Here is a 9,827-nt window from a genome sequence, read left to right as displayed (position 1 = left end):
TATCAATTATATGCAAAGCTAGAGAAGTGTGATTTCTTTGTCAGCAAAGTAGTGTTTCTTGGGTATGTGGTTTCTGAAGAAGGCATTTCAATAGATCCATCTAAAGTGGAAGCAATCAGATCATGGCCTAGTCCTTCTTCCATCACTGAAGTCAGAAGCTTTCATGGTTTAGCTTCATTTTATAGAAGATTTATCAAAGACTTCTCTACAATTGTTGCTCCAATTACTGATTGTTTGAAGAAAGGGGTATTTGAATGGTCTAGTTCTGCCCAATCAGCATTTGAATCATTGAAGGAAAAGCTAAGTTCAGCACCTATACTTGCTTTGCCAACTTTTGATATGTTGTTTGAACTTGAATGTGATGCAAGTGGTGTTGGCATTGGGGCTGTGTTAGTGCAAGGAAAAAAGACCAGTAGCTTATTTCAGTGAAAAGGTAAATGGGTCAAAGCTAAATTATAGCACTTATGATAAAGAGTTTTATGCCATCATTCGAGCTGTTGATCACTGATCTCATTATTTGAAGCCAAAGCCGTTTGTTCTCTTTTCTGACCATGAAGCATTGAAATACATTAATGGTCAGCACAAATTAAATCCAAGGTATGCGAAATGAGTTGAATTCTTGCAGATGTACTCCTTTGTATCTAAACACAAGGCTGGTACTTCTAATGTTGTTGCTGATGCTCTTTCAAGGAGATATTCTTTGTTGTCAATTCTGGAAACTAGGGTTCTTGGATTCTCATTTGTTAAGGAGTTATATGAAGCTGATCCAGACTTTGCTCTAATTTTAAATTGTTCACCTGCTGAGTCTAAAAGAGATTATGTTGAGCAAGATGGTTTCCTATTCAAAGGCAGCAGATTGTGCATTCCAAAAGATTCAATTAGGGAGTTGCTGATTAGAGAGGCACACGGAGGTGGTTTAGCTGGTCATTTTGGGATTAACAAGATATTGGAAATCCTAAATGAACACTTTTATTGGCCATGTATGGATAAAGATGTTAAAGCTGTGATTAATCATTGTGCTACATGTTTTCAAGCTAAATCAGCTTTTCACAACGGTTTGTATACTCCTCTTCCTGTTCCCAACCAGCCATGGGAAGATTTAAGCAAGGACTTCATTGTTACATTGCGAAGAACTCAGCGAGGCAAAGATTCTATTATGGTTGTTGTTGACAGGTTTTTAAAGATGGCTCATTTCATAGCCTGCAATAAAACCAATGATGCTACCATTATTGTAGCCTTGTTCTTTAAAGAGATTGTTCGTCTTCATGGATTGCCAAAAACCATTGTGTCTGATCGAGATACCAAGTTCTTAAGTTATTTCTGGAAAACATTATGGAAGTTGCTTAGTACTAAGCTTTTGTTCAGCACTTCTCACCATCCCCAAACTGATGGTCAAACTGAAGTTACTAATAGAACTGTGGAAATGCTGCTAAGAACACTTGTGAAGAAAAGTTTAAAGGAATGGGATTTGAAGCTTGCACATGCTGAATTTGCTTTCAACAGAGCACCTAATTACTCCACTGGAAAATCACCATTTGAAATCTGTTATGGTGCAAATCCACTCACTCCCATTGATCTGGTTCATTTTGCAATTGAGCCTAAGGAAAGTGTTGAGGCAGTAGCAAAGGCCAAAGAAATGAAGAAGCTGTATGAATAAGTGAGGGCCAAAATTGAGAAGACCAACCAGCAATACAAGGCTAAAGCTAACCAGCACAGAAAGCAACCCACTTTCATTCCTGGTGATCTTGTTTGGATTCATCTAAGAAAGGAAAGATTCCCAGCAAAAAGAAAGAACAAGTTGATGCCAAGAGCTGAGGGTCCATTTGTGACAACCCGAAAATTTTTAACCAAATTTAAACTTTATCTTTATATTATTCCGACACGATAAGCAAAGTTTGTTAAGTTAAATCTCAAGAATTTTAAACTGTGTTCATACATTCATTATAACCTCGACCAAATTCCTACGATTCACGAACCGTTATATATAAATAGATATGTATATATATGTATATATATTATAACTTGAGAATATTAATAAAGCATTAAACGTATAATACTTTACACGAACGTATTTGTTTCAATATGTTTATCGATGGAATTAGAAGATAATATCAAATGATTGATTTATCAGATACATTGTGATATGATTACGGGTCCATGTTATGAGGTCCACTGTGATTTAAGAAATCTATTCTTTTTGACAACATTCGGAAAATGGTAAAGTGATTTATAAGTACGAACGTGGAGTGTAAATAACTTAGATGTTGGAGATTGTTTTTCGTAGAGATATTCGAGATTGTCGTAGAGGTTGGTAACAAGACTGTTAACGGCATTGGTGTTGTATTCCCTTAGGGCAAGTTGCTTGTCGACTCGGCTTCTCTCCATTTTCATTCGGAAGTCAACATCCTCCTGGAGATGAGCAAGTGATTGTTTCCCCCATCGAGTGTTGCGTTCTTCCTCGTACTTTAGGAGCCTTAATTCTTTTCTTAGTTCAACATTTTCCTCCACCAACTTCTTAATTTCGCGGTCTTTCTCATCCATACGGACCTCCACTCTCGCCATGTGGTGAAGCAAATCCTCATACTTAGCAGCATCATTATAAGAAGGAGTCCGGGCTCTCTTCCTTGATGGACTGGCTTCTACATGACGTTTTCCTTTATCTTCGATTCTCGGAGTTGGATAACATTGAGGAGACCTTTGTGAATTTTGCAGAGTATTTGGACTATAGTTTGGTGAAGCAGGAGTGTAAGAATTACTTCGAACAGGTCTTGATGTTTCAGAGTGTCCAACACCTACTTTAGTAGTAGGGTTGTGATTTGCCTTGTTAGGCTTGTTAACTGAAACGCCCCGTCCTAATCCATCCAGACGAAGTCCATATCGATTATAAACGATTCACAACAGTTGATTACATCGCGATGTACTTGACCTCTATATGATACATTTTACAAACATTGCATTCGTTTTTGAAAAGACAATCTTTCATTACATTGAAGGTTGAAGGCATGCCTACCATTTTATTATATATCTAGCTATAATTGACTTAATAATAATCTTGATGAACTCAACGACTCGAATGCAACGTCTTTTGAAATATGTCATGAATGACTCCAAGTAATATCTTTAAAATGAGCAAATGCACAGCGGAAGATTTCTTTCGTACCTGAGAATAAATATGCTTTCAAGTGTCAACCAAAAGGTTGGTGAGTTCATTAGTTTATCATAAACAATCATTTCATAATTTTAATAGACCACAAGATTTCATATTTCCAACTCTCATAAACATACGTCCCTTGCATAGAGACAAAAATATCATTCATATGGATTGAACACCTGGTAATCGACATTCACAATATGTATATAAGAATATCCCCATCATTCCGGGATCCTCCATCGGACATGATATAAATTTTGAAGTACTAAAGCATCCGGTACTTTGGATGGGGCTTGTTGGGCCTGATAGATCTATCTTTAGGATTCGCGTCAATTAGGGTGTATGTTCCCTAATTCTTAGATTACTAGACTTAATAAAAAGGGCGATATTCGGTTTAATAATCCAACCATATAATGTAATTTTAAGTACTTGTGTCTATTCCGTAAAACAGTTATAAAAGCAGCGCATGTATTCTCAGTCCCAAAAATATATATTGCAAAAGCATTTAAAAGGGGAATAATGAAACTCACCTAATGTATTTTGTAGTAAAAATACATATAACGACATTAAACAACTGAACAATGTAGGTTTGGCCTCGGATTCACGAACCTATATTATTTGTATATATTAAAACGTATAATCGAAGTTGAACAAATTCCTATATTATAACTTATGTTATATACTATGTATTTTTTTTATTTGTGTATACAACATGATTAGTGTTTAGATAATTATATTACTATATATATATATTCAGTTAGTTTTATATTAAAAATACTTGATTTGATATATATGAATATTCGTATAAAATTCGTTAATAAAATTAATACATACTTTTATGTATTATTTCCTATAAATATATTTTTATATACATAACATTTATTTAGTAAAATCATAATAACATAGGTAAGTAAAAGTTGTAGTTGATAGTTATAATAATATTAAAAATAATAATACTGATAACAATAATAATTATGGTAATTTTACTGTTAATAATAGTTAGGATAATAGTTTTAATAGTAATAATAACGATTCTCATAATATTGATAGTAATACTTATAATAACCTGATAACACTAATAATAATGATAATATTAGTAATATATAATAATAATACTCGTACTTATAGATTGATGTAAATGATAATGTTTATGAAAATACTAATAGTAACGTTAATAATACTTCTAATTAACAATAATGATAATAATAATAATAATAATAATATTTTTAAGAATGATATTTATGTTAATAATATTAATAATACTAATAATGATAATGGTAATAATATTAGTAATAGTATCAATTATATTACTAGTCTTAATATATATAATAATAATTACTAATAATAACAATAATAATAATAAAGACATTAACAATAACAACAACAATAATAAGAATAATCATAATAATAATAATCATAATAATAATAATAATGATAAAAGTAAAAGAAATAATAAGGTTACCCTTTTAAAATTCGCTCTAAAAAGAAACTGCCCACAACCAGGCTCGAACCCAAGACCTCCCGCTCGCACACTAACACCCTTCACCACTCCTCCGGTTCCTGTTTTCTGTTAATATGCCCAGTTTATTTTTATATAACCCGTATCAATAACTTCATCTTCTTCATTATCCATTTTTAAATCGATCCATCCAAAGTTTAACCATCCAGTAGGTAATTTGTTCACTTTTGGAAATATTTAAACGAAATGATAATTCAAACATCAGTTTATGTATTAATTGAAAAAGAAAAAATAAATAAATAAATAAATAAAGGCTGCTGGGCAGCGACGGTATAAAAAAAATTTGAATTTCGATTTCTAGTGCAGTATAGCGAAAATGTATAACACCAAATAGTTTTTAAATCTTCTATATAATCTTTCTGCAACCACAATTGATCCTAAAACAACATATCGAAATCAAATTTTGCAATGAACAAAAATAGTTGATTTTTAGAATCTGAGTTTGACTTGTCGATTTGAATTCGATAGCTAAAATTGAAACTTGAGATTTTCCAGGTAGTTTGGAACGACATTTCTTAACAACACTACAATTTTACAATTTGAAATTTCGTTTGAAATAGAGTTTTTGCCAAAAAGTTAAGGAACAGAGGTTTATCGATCTCGTTCCTGAGTGTTTGTTTTCTGTTTTCATTATTTTAGATCGTGAATCAGTAATTAGGTAATGCTATATCGTACAAGTAATGCAACTGGTGATATTTGAATCATTGAGGGGACAAACACGAATTTATCACAGTTGTATTTTAGCTAATTAGAATCAATCGTACATAAATAATAAAAAAATGAATAAAGTTGAAAGAGAGTGTTTAACAGATTCATGAATCTATATGTCGATCTAATATTTACATAAAAAGCGGGTTTTTAGGTACTTGTATATATTTATTTATATGTATATTAATTAATCTTATTAATTAGCAATTATAACTATATAAAAATAATAATAATAATCTTAATAATCTTAATAAATAATAATAATACAAATATAATAGTAATAATAATAATATTAGTATTATTAATAATGATAATAATAACTATAAAATTTATAACAATAATTTTATTATTAATAAAGATATTAATCATAATAATACTAATAACACTTATATAATTAAGACTTATATTTCTATTCTAATAGTAATTATAATACTAATACTAATAATGATGATATTAAATATAATAATACTATATCAATCTATGTATATATATCATGTTCGTTTCTATAGATTATTAGTAATAATGCGGTTTATATTATTATTAGGGATAGTAGAATATTATTATAAAACTTATATTTATACCTGTATTATATATATATGAGTTATTTACTTATGTAATACTTATTCTGTAACATACTTGAATATTTAACATTTATATATATTTTATATATGTTTCAATATATTAATTATTAGTATAAATTATATATATATATATATATATATATATATATATATATATATATATATATATATATATATATATATATATATTTATATATATATATTCATTTCAATAGTAGCTTAATTATTTTATTTACCATTTTAAATTCCGATTGATTAAAGTGTATTTCAAAATATTATATATAAGCCCTTATATTTATTTTGATATATATATATATATATATATATATATATATATATATATATATATATATTTACATATTTATTTACACACAATTGTTCGTGAGTCGTCGGGCACAGTCCAAAGGTAATTGCATTAATGTAAACTGTTACAAAATTTTGAGACTCAACTTTACAAACTTTGCTTATCGTGTCGAAACCATATAAGATTCAAGTTTAAATTTGGTCAGAAATTCCCGGGTCATCACAGTACCTACCCGTTAAAGAAATTTCGTCCCGAAATTTGAGTGAGGTCGTCATGGTTAACAATAAATATGTTTTCCTGATGAATATGAACTGATAAATAGAGTTTTATCATTATTGAATAATACAGATAAAATAATTCGATTATTCGAAAAGTACGAGTGAAGCTATCACGAAAAAATGAAATGAAGAAATAGAGATCCGTCTTTTGACGTTGTTTTGCTTGAATTTCCGGAATTCAAGGAATTTGAAGAAAATCTTTGAAATCTAAAAGATTTGATTCTTTGGCGAGTAAGGAAATTAAGATCTCTATAATTAATGCGGAAATCTTCCTTGATTTCTTTGTCTGGTATTTTCACTATAAAAGAACTTCTTCTGTTCCATTACTTTCACCATTTCTATACTTTATTCCTCTATTCCTACTTCTAAAATATTGTGGAAATGCTCCATCCAGTTCTGATTCTTGATATATTCCTATCTATGTATCTATCATCCTTCTTTTCAATCTTCCACCAGAAAATCTGTTTACTTCAACCATTGCCTTGGGGAAATACTATTCTTAATTATACCGTGTCTTTATATTGCTATTTGTATTAATATCTACGGTTTGTAACTTCTGTGTTGTTATTGGGTTTTATATCTTCCCTTATATTTCAATGTCCCTGCTTCTGTCTCCTATAATTATTGTCATCCACAGTTAATGCGCTCTCTTATTTGCTGCGATTTATACCCCCTTTCTATTTCGGAGCTTCATGCTTTTGTTTACTTTTCGCAAGTAACAGTCCAGAATTCATAGGTATGGAGTTTTGAATTATCATAATATACAAGATAGAAAGGAAAGGTAGTAGCACGATTTGTTTTGTCAAATTACCTGAATCACTGAGAATAGAACTATCATGAATATATTTTTCTTGATATGTTCAGAAGTTAAGCAGAATGAAAGAGTTATGTGACATGGCACCTGATGACGTTATAATCTGTGAATCATCATGTTCCATTTAGAAACTCAGCATGACTTACTGTAATATAATCACGTTGATCAAGTGTCATTATATTATGTTAACTCATGCTTTAGTTCCCAATATTACTTCAATATCATTCATATTTTAAGTTCGAAAGTTTACAGAATATAGAAACTAACAGTTACTATATGATGTAATACTGATAGCACGAAGAGATTAATAACTTCAGATAAGGTTGGTTATGAAAATATATTCAGAAATATCGAGGATATTTATAATGAAAGATACGATAATATCTCAGAATATCTAAGATCAGCGGATGATAGAAACTATTGTCCGCAAGGGTTTAGAGTAAAGAGCAGGATATTCGCTAAAGACTTTAGCAGGCATTGATTCATTTGGTTTCTTTGAAGTCAAACTTATTCTTTGTAATTTATCCATGGCTTTCTTCATAGTTTCACATAATCTGCTTTTCGGTACTAAATTTTCTATTGAATGTTTCCAATATAATGATACACATGAAGCATGAAGAGGTATATAATTTCGGACGGGAATATTTATGAAAATATCCTCAGAAATATCGAAGATATTGATGAGGACATTTTGGAATTTCTAAGTTCGATGGTTGATGGAGAAAGGTTTTCCGCAAGATTTTAACATGACTTCGGAGCAAGATATTCTTTAAAGATTTCAACGGATCCAGAATTATCTGGATTCTTTGAATATAGGGTATGGTCCTTGTATTTGTCCTTGGTCTCCTTCATGGTTAACTCTATCCGTTTTCTAGTTCCAACGTTTCTGAGCCTTTCCAACATACTATACTTTATCATCAAAGTTCCGATGATTAAGGTCATTTACAGTTGTCTACAGTTTCTGCTGCTTTATTCAGCTTTTTCAACATTCAGAGTATTGATTTGTGACTGGGTGCTTTTCAGAATTTCAGAATGAAAGATCATAATTCTAAGAGATAAATGTTATACATATAATTGTTGATGTAGATATGCTGTGAGTTTTTAAAGTACTGATTGCTGATTCCTGATAATTGGTATGGCAGTCCTCGTTACAAGATGCAGATGAGTATATGATAAGAATTCAATAGATAAATATAGTGATTTATCGGAGAGATTTAAGCCAAGGAGCAACGAGGTTGTTGGTACATCTACTGATTATATGGTGGGATATAAAAGAATTCTCCGGTATCAAAAGGGTAATCGTATATATATCAGGATTATAGTAAGGCTACTTCGAATGAAAAGTCGAAGTTGACTTGTTGGAGCTGTGACAATATTGGCTACTTTGAAAAGGGATCGCAAAATTATTTTTGCCAATAAATGCCAAAGGATCTAACGCGGCTACGTGTTAAACTTTTTACTCAGTTGCCGAGAGTTTCTCAGGTGCATAACTATATGTATTAATCTTTTCTTCCGTAGATGAAGTGCGGTTGGTTCATCCTATCGATGGAGGTTTTTTCAAGAATCATGAAAGGTTTGAACAGAATGTAATCGTGAAGATACAAATGAGGTTTAAGACGAAATCAAGTGGCAACTTGAAGAATTGTTTAGTTTCATATGTTATAATCAATATTTTAATTCATTTTTAATTGTCCAATGTTGATAGTTCTTTGTTGATAGTCTACAGTCAGCAGTTCAATAATTTAATACATATTATTCGAATTAATTAATACATATCGTGACCAGTGTACATGTCTCAGACTCGATCACAACTCAAATTATATATATTATTTGAGAATCAACCTCAACCCTGTATAGAGAACTCGATCATTACTGCATATAGAGTGTCTAGGGGGATTCCAAATAATATATATAGATGCGTCGATATGATATGTCAAAACCTTGTATACGTGTCCCGATATTTAAAGTGCGTAAAATATATAACAGAATTTAAATGACTATAAATTAAATGCGTAAAGTAAATAACAGAAATTAAATGACGATAAATAAAATTGCGAAAATTAAATTGCGATAAATAAACTGCGATAAATAAAATGTAATCAGTTAGCTAGGAACAGTTTGCTAGGATTTTGTTAGCGTGGATTCTTAATAAAATTTCTCATAGTTAATTTGTTTGTTTCTAACAAATTTTATTTTGTCTAATGTTTTCTTCATTATGCCACTTTTTGGATTCTGATAGGTCAAAATCTAAATATGAAATTGAAGGAAAATGGTTATTCTGCTGTAAACGGATACGTATATCTGTGGTTGTAAATAGGATAGTAAATGATTGTTGAATCAGATTCGAAGAATGTACAATGTAAATTATTAATATGAAATCTAAATATTCCTCGGGTATTACCTACCCGTTAAAATATTTTCATCATTAACAGTTTGTACGAAAGAATTATTAATTACCATCTTTATGAAAAT

This window comes from Rutidosis leptorrhynchoides, chromosome 1, assembly GCF_046630445.1.
Source record: "Rutidosis leptorrhynchoides isolate AG116_Rl617_1_P2 chromosome 1, CSIRO_AGI_Rlap_v1, whole genome shotgun sequence".
Taxonomy (NCBI): Eukaryota; Viridiplantae; Streptophyta; class Magnoliopsida; order Asterales; family Asteraceae; genus Rutidosis; species Rutidosis leptorrhynchoides.
This window is presented reverse-complemented; position numbering follows the sequence as displayed.